Below are 17,688 nucleotides of genomic sequence, written 5' to 3' on the forward strand. Positions count from 1 at the left end.
ATTTTAACCAGCAGTGCTGTGACATTCAATAGCTAGTGAAGAGCGAGTGGAGATTGCACTACAGAGGACACAGAATGATACTAGGGAGGACATTACTGCACCAAAGACAGGCACCGAGCACGTGGTATTGGAATTATTGATTTATAAGGCATATCTTTATCCTTACTGTATGCATGAAAGTGAAGAGAACATCAAGAGCATCTCTCAATCACCTTGAGCAATGGAATCAAGTCTTTGTTCTGCTTAAACAAAGCAGCAACACACAGATGTGCACACACTCTTTGGTGCCCAAACCAGGGCTAAAAAATGCTTTTTACTTTGGACCCCTAAAATCTAAGGACTATTCCCATAAGGATCAAAGTGTATGTGTATGTTTCAGGGGCTTTTGTATTTAAGCGTCTGTAGTGTTGAGTGCTTTCCTCAGTCTGTGCAAAAAGCCCTCAGATACTGAATGCCACCCTAAAGCATGGGCACTTCTCCTCTTCTCCTTTTATCACCGTACATGTCTTGCTCTCGCTACCCTGCTTACCTGTGACAGGAGCGCCTTTCAAACGCACCTCATTGCATTTCAAACGGCAGTGACTCCCACTCCCGTCTCCAAGACACCCACACAGACGTACACGCACGCAGCTGTCAGCTGCCCAAATACTATATATCCCCTGGCCTTCTCTCCCACCCCTTCCTGAACTAACTCCTCCACAACCTCGACTTGTTGAGAAAATAATATTTTATGCATTCCACCGCAGCCCACACACAGATACAGCTTATGAAAGACATACCGAACCTACTTTCCTGCCAACATTTGTGTGCGTGTCGTGCATGTCTCCATCTGTGCATGTAAGTGTTCACGTGTATTGGTGTACAGCTTGTTTTTATATGCTAAATTAAGATATATAATGTTAAATAATGTTCTTGTATTCTGATGTGAGGACACATAGCACATAGCTTGTTTTGCAGCGGCCAAGGGAACAATATACATTATATTATATATTATATATAAATACTCTCTTTATAAAACTTAGGGGTGCAAAAGGCTATAAGAGTCTAGTTTTGGCATAGGCATCCCATTCTCGAGAGAATTAATCACAGCAACAGAATCGGATGGAGTCTGCGTACATACCTAAGCATTTGTCAGAGCAGGAGAGGACACAGTACAATGAATTTGCATTTGTTTGAAGTGATATTATTAATTCACACCAATGAGACTTTGCATAAGGGAGACTGGGTAAAATTTGAAAGGGGAAAAAGTCCCAGTAAGCACAGGGACTGTTTGATCTTGTTATGTCTTCATGTTCTTGCTCCGCTTGTGGAAACTATAACTATACCGTTGTCCAAGTATCATCTAGGTGCCCCATATCATCTGAGGCCCTTGGGAACAACATGCTGGTAAGGCAGCGTGGGCCTATCTTATTTAATCAGCATGTGTTGAGCTAAATGACGAGCTATTATCACCAGCCACCCATCGACTGCTGCTCAGCTTCTCAAACAGCCAAAGCAAAAGGTCAAACACTGATAATGAGTAGACAGAAAGAGCTATTCCTAATTAGACATGAATGTAAAATTTGAATGGGAAATTAGGCTGGTATGCACAAGCAAAAGCTATGGCACGTCCATCTGGCAATTAATTCCAGCTATACTCAATATTTACTCTTCTCTGGTTTTTTTTTTGTTGTTGTTTCTCAACAGGTGCCCGTGATTGTGTATGTGCATGTATTGTGCAAGACAGCGCCTGTGTGTGTCTACATTCATATTCAAGCATCCACAGGGTGTACTTGTTGATGTATCCACTTGTGTATAAGGTTGCATGTGATATCCCACGTGTACATGTGTGGTACCGGTGCCCATGATTGTATATATGCTGGCACAGCTATTTCCCCCCTGGAGTAAGGGAGCGGGTGGTGTTGAGGGGGGGTGACAAATATACTGGTGGCACATTATCAGCAGCAACACAAACACAGGTTGGCAATATCCCAGCTGTTAAAAGGGGTCTTTATTTGTGTATGTGTGTGTTTGAATCAAGGGGAGAGAAGCGCAGAAGGGTACTGCCAAGTAGGGAGGTTTTGCCTTCAGGGAGAACGGTAATTACACAAGAGCACATAGAAGATAAAAAATATTAATGGTATTACTGGTCAGCAGGTGCTGTCCTTGGGGGGTCCTGGAGACACATATCAAACATGCTCTGGTAATGCTGTTGATTTAAATCTATCTCACCACAAATACTGCAATTCTACAGCCCGTTTTCATCCTGTTTCTGCATGATCTAATAAAGCGGTCTTTGCATACTGAGTAAAGTAACCATCCTTCAACCAGAAGGACTAAGCTCAAGCCCCAGTGACAGCAAGCATTTACCTTGCTTAAGTGTCCTTGAGCGTTTTACTTAATCCTCACCTGCTCCAGGGGCGCTGTTGTGGTGCTAACCAGGGCTCTCTGTGGAGGCAAGTGGAACATAAATTTACCCTTCAGGAACCGGAGCTTCAACCAGAGCAGCAATGTCCTGATAGCTCTGTCCATGGTGCTGAAATCTGAAAGAGAAAATCCACAGAAAATCCCCTTCCATGTTAATTTGAAGCTGGTTTTGAGTATGCAACAAGTTCACACTGGAAAAATGCTAAAATTAAGCATACTCAAAGATAATGGCATGCATACTAAATTCACTTCATCTTTGAGTGTGCTGTTGATGGACACTATTACCCCACAATGCAATGCATAAATGATATGGAGGAGCTCCCTGCAGCTGGAAAAAATTAAAGCAAATTGTGGGGAAACAGCTCCAAGAAGATCCCAGAAAACAAAAACACAAAAAGGTATAAAATCATTAGAAGTTTGCAGGTTGATTGATGTCAGTCTATTCAAGTCTTGTATCTTTTTGTGTTCCTTTTTTATACTGTATGTGTCCTGTTCCTTCAAAATGACAAAGTAGATTTATTAGTTGCATAAAACTGCAAAAACAGCATAATTTTAGTATATACTACATATTGTTTACTATATAGTGTGGAATTGTGATATTTTAGCTCCACATGAATTTAACCATTGATTTACTCTTTTGACTTGACACTCCATACCTGTTCCATTGTGAAATGGCACAATTGCTGTGACCATGAGCACACAAACTGTTACTGTAGATAACAGTTGTTGTAAAGAATCTAATCTTCTCAAGCTTGAACAGCAAGACACAGTAAATCATGTTTATATCTTTCAATGCATTCCACGTTTGTTGTCAAGGCAATTTATTAAGGGACACATTTTAAAACAACAAATGTAGACCAATCACAGTACAATGAAGTTATAAATACATTTGCATTATTATCAAAATGAAATACTAAAACACCAAAAACATGAAATTATATATAGATTGGCTGCAACTAATAATTATTTTCATTATTGATTAATCTGCCAATTATTTTTACTCAATCAATTAATTGTTTGGTCCATAGAATGCCCAAAAGTTTCCTGAAAGCCAGGGTGACATCTACAGATCGCTTGTTCTGTTTGACCAACTGTTCAAAGTACAAAGACATTTAGTTCTCTGTCACATGAGATAAAGAAAAGCAACAAATCCTCTGAACTGAGAAGCTGGAATTGGAGAATGTTTGGCATTTTTGTCTTGAAAAGTGACGTAAACGATTAGTTGATTAGCAAAATAGTTGCTGATTAATTTTTACGTCGATCGACTAATTGATTGTTTGATTAATTTGATGTGACCATATGATGAAGCTACAAGAACATATATAGACTTAAAAAGACTAAAAATAAATGTGAATAGAAAGGTAAGACCCAACACTCTCTGAATTGTCAATTTTATGTAAAAGGGATTTTTAGTGATATCAGATGAATTATTGAGCTTTTTGAGATTCCATGAATCAAACTGAAATTTGCTCATGGACCTTCTCACCAAGAGATCAAAATTATTAAAGTAGTTTAATAATGAATTGACAAAAAAATCATGTAATTTAAATTTTTTTAGCAATGCTATGGTCTCTAGACTCGAAACCCACAGATATCACCAGACTCTTGATAAGTTATTTTTGCACCCATTTTGTATTTCAGTGTATCGCTATGAGAATTCATCTGTGACTGCCCTTGGCTCCAAATTACTCTGAGGCAGTCTGCAGTACGTGGATGGGTTAGAGAACAACAATAGTGTGACTTATCAGTCCAGCTTTGAATGATCACGTTCCTGCTCCTTACAGAGCTCCGAGACTGAGGTGGTGTTTTTCCCTTTCTGTTTAAATTGCTCCACACTATTACATTCAAAAGAAATACTTGCAAAAATAGCTTGGGTCTATTCAAATGTTTTCATCCCTTTGACAAAAGGGGCTATGAGCCAAAACACTTTGATTTCCTTGTAAAGGCTAACTTAAAGGCCCTGAAAACATATTTCCTCAGTCAGCAAAATATTATGAGTAATGGGATTCTTCATAAAGACACTATTTTCTGCCCAAGTTGGAACAGTATTGAGGTTATTTAAATTAAGAGATTGCTGTATTTGTGTTTTTGTTTGTGCTTTTTTCACTGGTTTGATCTGAGCGTGGCTCTGTTCAAAAAGGTGATGTCACATACTTCTGTGCACCAATCAGAGTTTAGCAACATTTGAGTCAAAATGTGATGACAGCGATGTGTTTTTGAGTGTTAAACTCTTTACCTAAGGATGTTTTTTTTAATGATTTGAAACTTTGCTTATTATGTCAAGCTGACGGCTGAGTAACGAAAGTAACAGGTAATATAACGCATTATCTTGGTTGCTGAGTAATAAGTAAAGTAATTTCTTTTACAATGAGTAAATTGCCCAATACTGATTAAATATAGTTTTATCTCTTGGTATATGCCAAATGTATGTAAAAAAAAAAAAAAAAAAAATGTTTTGAGTGTATTCTATCCTGATACAGTGTTTTGAACTTGGGGGCATATGCATAAATGGATTCAATCAAAAGTAATTTGGGGTGACTAGCTAACCAAGCCTATCACATAAAACTGTATTTGACTATTGTAATTTGGTAAAAAAAAAAAAAAAAAAAACTTAACATGTCCAAAGAACGTTGTTTCCACCAAATGTATTCATTTCTCCCTCATCCTCTGGCTCCTGACTGAGGAGTGAGGTGTGGGTGGAGACCAACAGTTCCATATCACGTAGTGTTCATTAAGCCACGCCCACTTCTGAGTGATCCAATCAAATCAGAAGGATTTACGTAACTGTATTGCACATATTCCGTTTCACTCAGAAATATATCACATTATGGAAGTTACAGATGCTCTAACTGCCATTTCTCAGGGGTTTTAAAGAAGCATTTGTTGTGTGTGTCATCATATTTAAAATAAAAGGAGGGGTGTTTTATTCATGGAGTGTTCTGTAGCCTCTACCAAAATATGTGTGGTACAGAAACCCTGCAGCCTCATGTCAAGTTTGATGGGAACAAGAAGTGATGGGTCAAGTCCACCCAGCAAAGTCTGGGGTATTGCATCCACACATTAAATGTGTGTGTGTGTGGACAGGAACTTCAAAACACATCAATTGATAATGTCGTGGACTGGATTTGAATGGTGGAGTCATCAGGTTGATCCAGAAGGCATCAATGATCCCAGAGGGGTGAGAGAGTACAGTGCTTCCGAACTGTGATGAGGCATCAGTTGGCAAGGTGTGAAACACTCCTCCGTTAACACTTTCACACGCAGCCTGCCAGTGTAATGAAAGCATACAGCCGGCAGTGACAGACAGACACACACACATACACACACTGTAAAGTATTCTGTCACTTTGATTTAACCTTGTTTCACAGATATTTTTCTGAGTGGAGACGGATTTTCTGCCTGACATGTAATAGGTGAGTTAATTAAGACAGTGACATTATTAAAGCCAAGAGTGACTGTGGCGTGTTTTTATTAATTCACCATCTGACCTTTCCTCTGGATTCAAGCTACACCTGATACCTTTACAATTACTGTATCACGCCCTGGAAACATTCAGAGAAAAGGAGAAAACACTGGATTCAGCAGTTAGAAACTACACACAAAAGCTGCATTGAGTTTTCAGTTGTGTCCTTTTTCTGACTGTGATACCCTCGGAGCACTGGATATGCTTTTGTAAAGAGGGGATGTCGACAGCAATTCAAATTCACCTAATGCAGACATTTTCTTGTGTATGGTATGCGAGAGGTCTGTAATAAAGGAATTGAGCAAGATATAAAAGCTGTATTTTGTTTGAATATTACTTCTCAGAAAAGGTCGGAACTTTAAATAGGAGAAATATGACATTTACATGAATACAAAAAAATAGTAATTTCCAAAACCAATTTCCCACACGTACAGCTCAGCTTGAAGAGCTCATAGCTGTAATATGAGGCCAATGAAATTATTCATTGATTAAAAAATGCCACACAATACAAGGCCTCAAGCAATAAACTTATGAACCAATGAGACTCAAAGGGCAACCATGACAAACAATGCTGCTGGGATCCCACTCTCTAGTCAATCCCATGACTTTGCCTTAAGCCAAAAGTCATGAAATTACAGTTTGTTATCAGGTGTAGGGGAGCCAACATTTAGACAGCTTACCCCAAGAGCAGACACATTACTATTTTTATCTCTCTATTTGCTCAAATTCACAAAATTAGTCATCTTTCACCGCAGGTAAAAAAACTGATATCTATGTGTTTTAAACTTAAGGAGTTGTCAGAATATGGAAGCCTGGAAGCTATGATTTTAAGTTTAACAATCCTCATAACGAAGTATAAAATCGGATTAGTCGCTTTTTACGTAAACCTGCAGTTAACCAACAACAGCATAGATGTTCAAATGTCATAGCCTGCAGTTCTTCACTCTGCAAAAGAATAAATGAGTGGAGACACATGACATATGTCGATCCTTCCATACAGATCCACCGCACCATAATCCTGCCACTGGCTTTTTCTCACGGGAGACATTTTATATGTAACAGCAGGAGAGGTACAGGTGCAAGTTATAAAATGAATGATGGCTGAATTCCATTTAGCTGCTTCAGTTTCAAGGTCCTGTTATTGTGCATGTTGGCTCACTGTCTACTGGGACACGTGAAAGGAACAGAGCCGTCATTAATGCTATACGTAACAACTATGCTTTTCCTACTATAGTATAACAAGTCAAAATGTCTGCTGTTAAAACAAAGTATCCAATCTTTATCTTAAAAGTAACACTATCACGATGGAAAAAATACTGCCATACAAGTAAAAGTCTTGTCTTCAAAATTGTACTAAAAGCAGCCAAATGACAGCATGTACAGAGAAGGTGTGTCCAAACTTTTGACTGTATGTGAGAGGAGTTGCTCGCAGTTACAAACCCACAAAGAACTGTCACCCAAGTCTGCTGATCAGTTTAGCTCAGCTTTTTAGCCTCCTTCAGCTCATTGTTTTGGTTTCAATCTATGGTTCAGTCTCACCACTCTCATCAGCATCATTTCCAGATGCAGCAAGCAGCTGTGAGCTACCTGCCCAGCACTGCACAGCAGACAGACAAAGTTAGAGAATAGTTGATGAAGATAGCAGAGAATGTAGCAACTAAAGAGCCAATTTCCTCAAGAGTTGGTGGAGAGTTAAACAGAGCTAAAAGGGGAATGGGTATTGGATTTAAATTCATCAAGTGGCCACAAACACAACTTCAAGTGAATGCTAATGTTGCTCTTTATCTCCTAGTTGTGTAAATAAGCAATTGTTTGCGACTTAAAATGTGATAATGCAGGAGTAAGTAAAAGTAAAAATGCTTATTATGCAAGGGTCCAATTCAGAGTGTTATATGCATCATACTATGATATTATACCCCATTCATTAACATGTAAGCAGTATTTTAACATTGTAGCTGGCTGAGATTAAGCTAAATTGAACTACTTACAGTTGGATAGTTTAATCTATTATACAGAATCCTATTTCATAAGCTAATCATATATGATGTTTGACATTTTTTAACCTCCACAGTGGTATCTGTAGCTGTCATGTAAATGTAGTGGGGTAAAAAGTACAACGTTTCTCTCTGAAATGTAATCAAATGAAGCATAAAGTAGCGCTAAATGGAAACAGTCATGTAAAATACATGGACATCAAAACTGCACTTTACTGTAAATGCACTCAGTTACTTTCCACCACTGCACCTATGGGGGATTTGTTACAGTACTCTTCACCGCCATCATCAAAACACCAAATGAGGGAACATCTTTTGGAGGAATGGTGTTCATCCCCCCAGATTTCAAGAGACTTGGATGATGGCATTACTGATTCAAGGCTTTGAAGCAAGGTAGTGATAAGCTGAGAGAGATGTTGCTTTGTTGTGTGTATGTACAACACATACAAACATGAACACAGGTACATACATACAAACATACATACAAAGGCAATAACTGCAACATTTCTGAATGTTCAACTACATGTTTCCCGAGAAATAACACACAAACACAGCCTGTCATGCATATACAGTATAAAATAGCCTACAGTATAGCAGCTGATTCTGTCTGAAAGGTCTGTCCTGATATGATGATATCTAGTAGAATATGTGTAGAGCACACAGCACCAGAGGTCCCTGAACCCCAGAGACTGCTTTGCAGGCAACCAAAGGCATATCTGCAGGCAGCTACATCACACACTAGTATCTGTCTGGAGCTGGTGTACATCATCATGAGCTCTGTAACACTGGGTACAGAAACATCCAAACGCTGAGATTCCCAGCGGAGCACCGCTTTCTCTTCTACAAAGCCTGAACATATTGCATTACAGTACTGGGAATATGAAACAGTACTGTATCTGTTGGAGGTTTGTGTTGTGCCTCAAAGATACGTTGAATAAGTTGAGCTCTACCAAGTGTAGTAGAAGGTGGTCTTTGGTTGTTTGTGCTCTGAGGTTATCTCCACCACAGTGTGCTGTGAAAGCAAGGGGAAAATTCTGTAAACAGTGTTAATCACCAGAACAGAATAATGTGATTTGCCCATGATGAGAAAGGGTGTTGCGCATTACACTTAGAGCTGTGATTACTGACAACTCACTGAGTCCCGATGTAGCAGAACTAATTCATACATACAAATGTATGTCTAAAAAAACGGTGACTTCACTTCAGGCTAATTAATAATCAAACAAACCAATGAGCAGTGAAACACTTAGATGATGCGTTGAGTCCAACTATGCTAGACTTCCTACGATCATAATACACCAGCGTCAATATAGCCAGGAGCTGTGTTGTACATGACTTCATGTCATCTGCAGAGAGTTGCGTTTGATTTCTTTAACAGCCACAGCAGGCTGTGGCAAATTCAGAAATCCTGCTATCCTAGAGGGATGTAAACATTAAAGAAAGAGAAGAGAAGACTACGCTAAGGAGTGAGATCTTTATCCCTGTACAAATAAGGCCATCAAACCCCTTTTGACTTGCTTTTCTCTGTTTCCTTTGGTAATGACATTTGCAAACTTGGCAAGTGAGGTCAAACTATGTCAGACAGTTCACATCCATGTTGATCTTACACTAAGGTCTTGAAAAGAAATGAGGCTTAAACTGAATTTACCTTTGGACAAGACATGTTGACTTTAATTAATGAATAGTTTAAACCTGAATTAATTTACATTTCAGGCATTTAGCTCACGTTTGCATCTGGACCAAATTAGTGTAAGCTCATTGTAAGCTTAAATTCCCTGACTGTCAATATTGCAAACAACTTAGTGTGCAAGGAGCACAAAGGGTCACAACTGCTGCATACTGACAATGGCTCTAGTGTGATAACTGTTTCTGTACTCCTGGAATATTCAGGTCTAACAGAGAAACGCTTTTGTAGCACTCCTGTGTTGATGGTAAAGAAACACAGAGGGAATTAGGGCAGTGCATTGTTGTCACAGTTTACAATATAACCCAACAATTAGCAGTCCTACTTCCTATCCCCAGTGTCCAGTGTGTTAATAGTCTTGGGCAAGTTCCAGTCTTCCATTACTGAATAATTGGACAGCATAGTGGGCCATCACTGAGCCCCTTGCTCTTGCCAAGGGAGAGGTGAAAGCCTTATTGATCCTGTGTCTGAATCTCTGATCAATCACCCCAAATCAGCCCCTGGGGATGAAGGGAGGGAAAACAGGTGACAAAGGATATCTCTATGACTATGTATACATTAATCAAAACAGAGTAAAAGATGCACACAGCATCACAAGCAGCATATGGCTGGAGTTCTCTCACTGAATTTTCAAGTGAGGAGGAAAGTTACATCAAACCGCAGATAGATGTGTGCGCGAGGACAGTTTGGTCAGCCGGTTTTGGACAGTTCGGTAAACTTGCCCCGACTCTCCAGGTGACATCAGTGGCAGAGGAGCCTGCTGTGGGTTCCTGTAATTGAGTTAAATAAATGATTGCGTTTCCAGTGGCAGTTGCCGCGGCCTTCAGCTTTATGCCTGGCTAGAGCCACAGCCGATTTAATTAATTTTTAATTAGGAGGGAAAATTGCAGACCTATTCCGCCGGGACCTTTAAGACATCTGTGCATTAGAGATAACATTCTTAAATACCCTGAGCCTCCCAACAGTGGGGGCTTTGAGGGCAGCGCGGCTTGCATAGTCCAGGGCAGCAGGAGGTGCTGTAAAAATTTTCTGAGTGCATGTCGGTCGCCCTCGACGTGATCGGGGTTTGTTGATCGTTAGTGTGAATGTCACCAAGCCGGAGTGAGCTTAAAGCCGCAGACTTGAGGAGATTTGGTCCATCCATCAGTCATAGAGATTCATGTCACTGTCACCCCCTGCTTTAATTGAGTGATTGATCGGACGTTCTCCCCTGTCACACACTAACACTTACATATGTGCAGGCAGGATACTATTAAACTGCACACAACAAAAGACCCACTCTCCCCTGATGAATATGTAGTGCTGTCCTATTTTGCTTCTTGCCTTGTAATCCCTCACACACTTAGCCTTTGCATGCTGTGGCCCGGGCTTGATGTATGGCAGTCATGGTGTGTAAGAATGTAGCGGACGGATGTTCAACAGCCTGTTGGAAGATGTTTTACAGCCCTGGCAAGCAGTATGTTGTCACAATGTGTTCAATATCACAACACATCAAAATTTACTGCAGGCTTCCAGCACTTTCCATTCATTGTACTTTATCGCTATGGCGACACACATTGATCTTGGCAAATAATACTTTTTATTATTGAACATTACCCCACGCACTCCATAATCAGATTTATTTCCTGTCCAGCATGTCTGTGCAGAGGTATAAGATGGGATATCAGAGCAGATATAAAAGAGAGAATTCTGCCCTATACTTGACGTGATAATATCCATGAAGAACACTCTATCTGCGAAGGAGATGCTATCTACATTTGTTGTGCCTGAGAAAAAAAAAACACACCTGACCTTCTCTTGGTGATACAGACTGACAAGTTCTTGCAGAAATACAGGAGCTGATAGCAGAAAACGTCTCGCATTTGATCTCGCAGGGTGACACGCACCACCTGATCATTTGCTTACTCGAAATCTGAAGCGAATAGGCAGGTGAAGATGAAAAAAGAAGATAATTCGACAACAGTGCCTTTCAACTGTAAAGTTCAGTAAAATTGCTAAAGCAATCTGTTATTAATGGATTTCAAAGAGCTGATTGGACTCTTTTCAGAAGTAGAAATTTGTCTCTCCTCTGCAGAACAGTGCTGTACTGCAGTGTAACATTTTCTTACATTAACAAATGTGTTTTTGGACGGAGCATTTTTGTTGGAAGAGCTGATGGCAGAGCATGAAGTGCCTAATTAGGCTGCTGTCCTGGAGGCTGTAGTGTGTGTGAGAAACGCCCAGTCTCTGGCATTTAATCTAAGCCTGTCACATCCACTTTGCCTCCTCCTCAGCCCCCAGAAGCGCTCTGAACGCATGGCTGAGGGGACACCTGAATGCATCGCTGTAATTTTCTCTTTGCGGGAATGGTGCTGATATGCCTCTCACATGACACTGGCTGACGGTCCTGCGGGCTGAACCCTGCCTTGCTCATGAAATAATGAATGAATTACCACAGTATGTGCGGACCATTGTGTTCGGGTGTGTTCATGTGTGTCTGTGAGAAATAGGAAGGAAAGAGAGGACAGTATGACAGGTAGAGAATAAGTTATAATTGGACAAACCAAACAATGACTGTGACCTAATAATTATTTTTTTACACAGTTTTGTTTTGCCAAGTGACAGATTCGTAAATTGAACTGTCTCCTATTGATCGCAACATATCAATAAGACACAGAATGAAGACAACACAAAAGTGCAAAGACAAACTCTCTGTCAAACAGGGGGTGTGGCTGACATGCAGAGAAAAACAATGAGCTGTCTGATGAGACAAGAAGAGATGCTTGAAACGTATTATTTGTCAAATCATCTATATGTAGCTGTTGGTTGTCAGTGGTAAGATGAACACCAGAAACGCTGCATTTCTTAAGAGACAATTTAATACCACCCTTTAAGGATTGGTTTCCCTATATGACAACAACAAGCTCTGACTTACCTCTCTTGGCTTTGCATATTGGTTCAGATGCAGGTTGTGAAATATCTATGAGATTTCTGCACCAATGCAAAAGTGGCGGAATTTGAGGAATTAGTGGTGCTAACAGACTTGGAAAATGAAATTTAATTAGAACTTCCGACTAAAGAAATAGTCAAGATGAAAACAGTCCGTGACGCTGCTTTGTCACGGAGGGATGGTGTACCATTGTACACCATCCCTCCTCGGTGTTTTGTCCTATATTATGATGTATTATTCATATAATTGTCTATGTTTTTATTGTGTACTTAGTCCACATGTCACTAGCTTTGCTACTTTTCTTTCAGAAACAACATAAGCGTTAGTGGGTAGCCTTTGTTGCTGCCCTGTTTTACTTAGCTTCGAGCTTAGCCTAGCTTAGCAGTTAGCTTTAGCATCCACAGTTAACATGGCTTCTCTAAAATGATGAGGGTGTCTCTGCTAGAGAGATGTATCTGTGAGTTAGAGCAGCTTTTCTCTGATAACATTGCCTTGGATGGGCACTCTAGATAGCTGTAGGCTTCGCAGATCTGCTGACGATAGCACTAGCGTAGCCTCGTTGGCAGATGCAGCTTCATGCTGCTGGTAAAACAGACAAAATTTTATTCACCTCCAGTATATTGAAACTAAAACTATCATGAACACGAAATATGATTTATTTTTTTAATTTTGGAAAACTGACCCTTTAACTGGTTTGTATACAACACTGAGCTTTAACTGCATTTTATTTTCAATATGCTCACTTAACCAAATCACAAAAAAATATTGAGTGTTAATGTTCATTCTTGACCTTCAGCTAAGCAAACTCCATCTGCAGAATGTGAGATAAACTTGAAAGTAAATGGACCTTGAGCTAAGACCGTTCTTAGTTGTGCTGAAGTTTTAAAGGAATAGATTGAAATTTTGGGAAATAAGCTAATTGAGTATCTTGCTGAGAATCAAAAGAGAAGATCAATACCACTCTTATATTTCTCCATTCAGTATGAAGCTAAAACCAGCAGGTGAATAGTCTCCAGGTCAAATAGTTGAATAGCTTGCCATATGGAAGCAGGGGGAATCAGCTAGCCTGGCTCTGTCTAAAGTTTAAAAAATACACAGATGCAACACCCTGTAAAACCACAACCTGTCATTTTTACATTACTACTACATTACCACATGTTAATTAGTGATCTGTAATGGTGGTGGTTTTAACCTTTGTACAGAGCCAGGCTAGCTAGGTTTCCTTTTGTTTCCAATTTTTAAGCTCAGCTAAGCTAATCATCTTCTGGCTCCAACTTCATAACACTCACACTTAGATGAGAACATCAATATGACTCATATCTCTCTGCAAGAAAGCAAATATGCGTATCTCCCAAAATGTCAAACTATTATTCTTTTAAGATAGGCTATCCATTTCTGAGATTTCAGCCATCAATCCAATACATTGGAGATGAATATGAATTCTACTGTGTGGCTCGAAGCCCTGAAAATTACTTTTATTGTCATTGACTAACTACATTGATGTTCATTTTGTAGCTTTAAAGCAGCTCTTATTGCTAATGACTGTGAGTAAAGGTGCATAATGAACATCAATGTGTTTGGAAAAATGAAAAAAAAAAATCCATGTGGAAAACTCTCTATCCAATGACCCAGTAACTAACACTGAACAATTTGTATAGTTGCAATTTTGTTGCAATTTTGTGCCAAAGAAATACACTCAATGATGTTGCAGTTTAGTTTGTCAAATGAAAATTTTGTTGTCTGTGAGCAGCACAAACAAAATTCCATTTGCCTCTGTTGTATTAGGGTGGTGGCAGAAATCTCAGAAGTTGATATCTGAAAATCTTGGCACATAAAAGCAAACCAATCTTCATGGCAAGGGAGGTTAATAAGAAAATGAGATTTTTTTTTATGATTTGGGTGGAGTAGCCCTTTACCAATCCAAAATACTTGCGTTGAATGATTTGTATGCAACTGGTGTTACTACCTCCCTGACAGCAGCTGTTAAAGTCTGTATTTACTGATTCCAGCCTCATCATCTGTATTCCCCCTGTTCAAATCCTGCGAGAATGCTGCAAACATAAAGCAAAACGCTTTGCAGCATCAGTGCAGGTTTCCATGTGTTTCCCCGAGGGGCATCGCTGGTGTCTCTCATGCTTGCTCCATGGTCACTGACCACATTAACACTTGCAGGTGTAACCTATAGCGAGCCCTGTTAAGCTCGTCAGCCAGCTGCATCCACTGTGAGGGCTGTCTCAGTGGTGCTGGGCTTTAATAGATGATAATCACAGTAGGACGTAGGAGGGCAGGCCAACACGATTTTAATAGCTTCAGATGGATGTGTCTGTCTGTACAGCAGGACGAGGAAAAAGTGGCAGCGACATCAGCACCTACTCACTCTGACTCTGGGGTGACCTTATAGAGACAGGGAAATGTCATCTCAATTAGGCCAATCACATGCTCTGTTTCTGTCACGGCTGACAAAGAGACACGCTGAGGAGTTTTGACAGCTGGATGCTAAGAGCTCAAATTGCTCCATTAGAAACATTTTGATTTGGAATGTAAATGAATCCAAAGCTGATACATACTGTCTTCGGTTATGTACACAGGCTGAGTAAGTGGCTCGCTGCTACACACCCCCATTCATCCTTTTTATAGTCTGTCACATTTATTTGTGTTTTCAAGGGGTTTAAATGAGAAGATTATAAATAAACTGACATTCTTATGGTTTAAGTTTAAATATGGTTTACATAAAACAGCTTGGACTGAGGAAAAATGTGTTAACCTCATAAGAGCCTTTCATTTAAATCATTCATGTGCCTTGTCGTAGCATTTGTAATTTTAGTTGTAATCACTGAGCTGATATATCTGCATTGTTAAATCAGAAACCTCATATACCTGTTAAGCCGGATCGTTAATCAACTGGTAATCATTCCAATATTCATTTTCTCTCTGGCATGAAAAACCCTCCCAGATACTTAGATATTCACACATGAGCGCACACGCATTCACGTGCAGTCTAGCACAAACACACACGCACACGCTCTCCTGCCTGTTTCTCTATTAAAAGAACACACACATATGCAAACATATAAAGACACACACTTGCTCAAATCAGAGTTTTGCACCCACATGTGCCTATTAAACAACTGGAAACGGCGACCTTGATTTCACACAGAATATGAAATAAGCCGGGCCATTATTTCGTTAATGCAAAGTACGTGTAGCCCTTCAAGCACTTTAGTTTCTGCCTTAACATTTAACCATTCTTTATTGCTTGCTGACTAGGCTCAAGACAGCAAGGTCAATTACAGAGGGTTCCCCTCAGATGGTACTTTACCTAGCTCATCATTTTGCACGTCTTCAAAAGTAACCATAATGACCCTTGTAAACGCCAGGCGGAGGGATTAAAGACAATTCCTTTTGTTTTGATACACTACTGTTTTGTGATTTTAGGCGGAGCTGGGGAATAAAAGTGAGGAGGGAGAGCACTGTAAAAAGGTTTAAGATCTTACCATATTAAAATATTCAACACGCAGCCCGGAACAGAGGGTCACTGAATGAAAAATGTTATAGACCACATTATTTAAGACTTTGGGAAAAGAATAGCGGTCTCCCTCGGGCTACATTTGGAGGAGAATATGAGGTATGTCTGCAATTCCAACTGCAGTTTAAGTCCGGACAGAACAGAGGATTGTAAACAGAAAAGGCCCATGAAATTGTTTGTGTAAGCCCCGTATTAATGATATCAGGTAACACTAATCCACCCTCCTCCTCCTCCTCCTCCTCCACCCTCTCCCTCCCTCTTTCTCTGTTACGCAAACTCTCTCAAAATCTATCTCATAAATGTATGCATGTGCACACAAAATTACGCGCAGTACACACATTTGGCTCATAAATAGCAAACCTTACACCACCTACAGTAATCATACTGGCCATGCATGAAGTGCTCAACCCCCTACAAACAGAACCTTAATCAAAGGTCACACATGGGAGAGGGAAAAAAAAAAAATGCACCACTGTAATTGTTACATGCCTAATTTAGTAGAACATTGCATAAGCTTTGGGCTGTTGTCTGCCATTGATTTATGTTATTGCAGCCCTATTGACTTTCATAACAGTATTCATTGAGCTATTCCCCTCTAATGTTTACTACTCTGGATATGCCTATTACATCATACATACAATAAATGAAATGTACTGTACCTACATGATAGGAGCTGTTGCCACTTATTGCCTAAGATAAAAATGTTTGTCTCACAGGAAACAGAGCTGCCCCTGCCATGGCAGCTGTAATGTAATGCTTTAGAGGAGGAATGATATTAGGGGAATTTTTCATCTATTGTCCTCTGACAACTACATCTGGCTCCCCCCAAAGGCATTTGCTACATGAATTTGAAAAGCAGACTCAGCTGACGTTATTCCTCCTCCTATTTTGCAGATACCCCTGCACACTAGAAACTAATTAACTGGACATTTAGTTCTGTCTGAAGCCTGCAACTAAATGCCTAAAGTTCAGCTTCTCACAACTCAAAAAGAAATAATTTTTAAGCTGCGGTTAACAAAAATGTCATTTATGAAAAGGACGGCTTTAATACGCGTTTCTGCTCACATTTAAATTTCTACCATTCACAGCTCCCTACAACTTAATGGACTTTTAAGTAAAGACGGCTTTACAAAAAAGCACTGCACAATCCTTGAATTCTGATTCATTTTTTCTTAGCTTGATCTTGAAATGCATTAAAAAAAATATGTCTTTTCTGGCTTTGATGAAAGCTGCATATTGTTTTGTATATTTTTACTTGATGTTAACAAGGTTAGAAATGGATGCAGGGCTAATGACACTGCTAAGAGATAGATGTGAGGATGAATGATGTAGAATATTGACTAAGATGCAACTTCTGGAATAAAAAATGCTGCACTATTGATTTACTATTTAAGTTCCCCATCAAACTTGATGCTTCCTACCTTGACTCTAAAAGGGTGAGGACTTGGAAAATAGATGAGAATCCACTCAGGCTGAGGTCTGCCTGGTGGAAGCGCTATTGAATCCAACATCTCAAACACAAATAGCTGCTCTGACACTGCTAAACATAACCCTCTCATGCTCGACGTCGTATTGACAAACATCAGCGGAGTCGGGCTTTTCGGCCCTGGCTTCCCCCCGCTGCTGTTCTGAGTGTGTTTGATGAGTCCGCCGTGTCAGCTCAGCCTCTCAGAAAAATCATCGGGT

At 39.8% G+C, this 17,688-nt stretch overlaps 1 protein-coding gene across 1 annotated transcript in view; it reads right to left on the reverse strand.

The window, feature by feature from the left end:
* The window catches only part of tenm1 (teneurin transmembrane protein 1), a 185,070-nt gene extending 172,447 nt beyond the window's left edge, over positions 1-12,623 (reverse strand). The window contains exons 1-2 of the mRNA XM_067598739.1: positions 12,462-12,623; positions 2,389-2,522 (exon numbers count right to left, since the gene is read on the reverse strand). The gene's annotated coding sequence lies outside the window, so the exon portion shown is untranslated. The remainder of the gene's footprint in view (positions 1-2,388; positions 2,523-12,461) is intronic.
* Positions 12,624-17,688: the final 5,065 nt, after the last annotated feature.

The sequence above is a fragment of the Thunnus thynnus genome, chromosome 9, assembly GCF_963924715.1.
Source record: "Thunnus thynnus chromosome 9, fThuThy2.1, whole genome shotgun sequence".
NCBI lineage: Eukaryota > Metazoa > Chordata > Actinopteri > Scombriformes > Scombridae > Thunnus > Thunnus thynnus.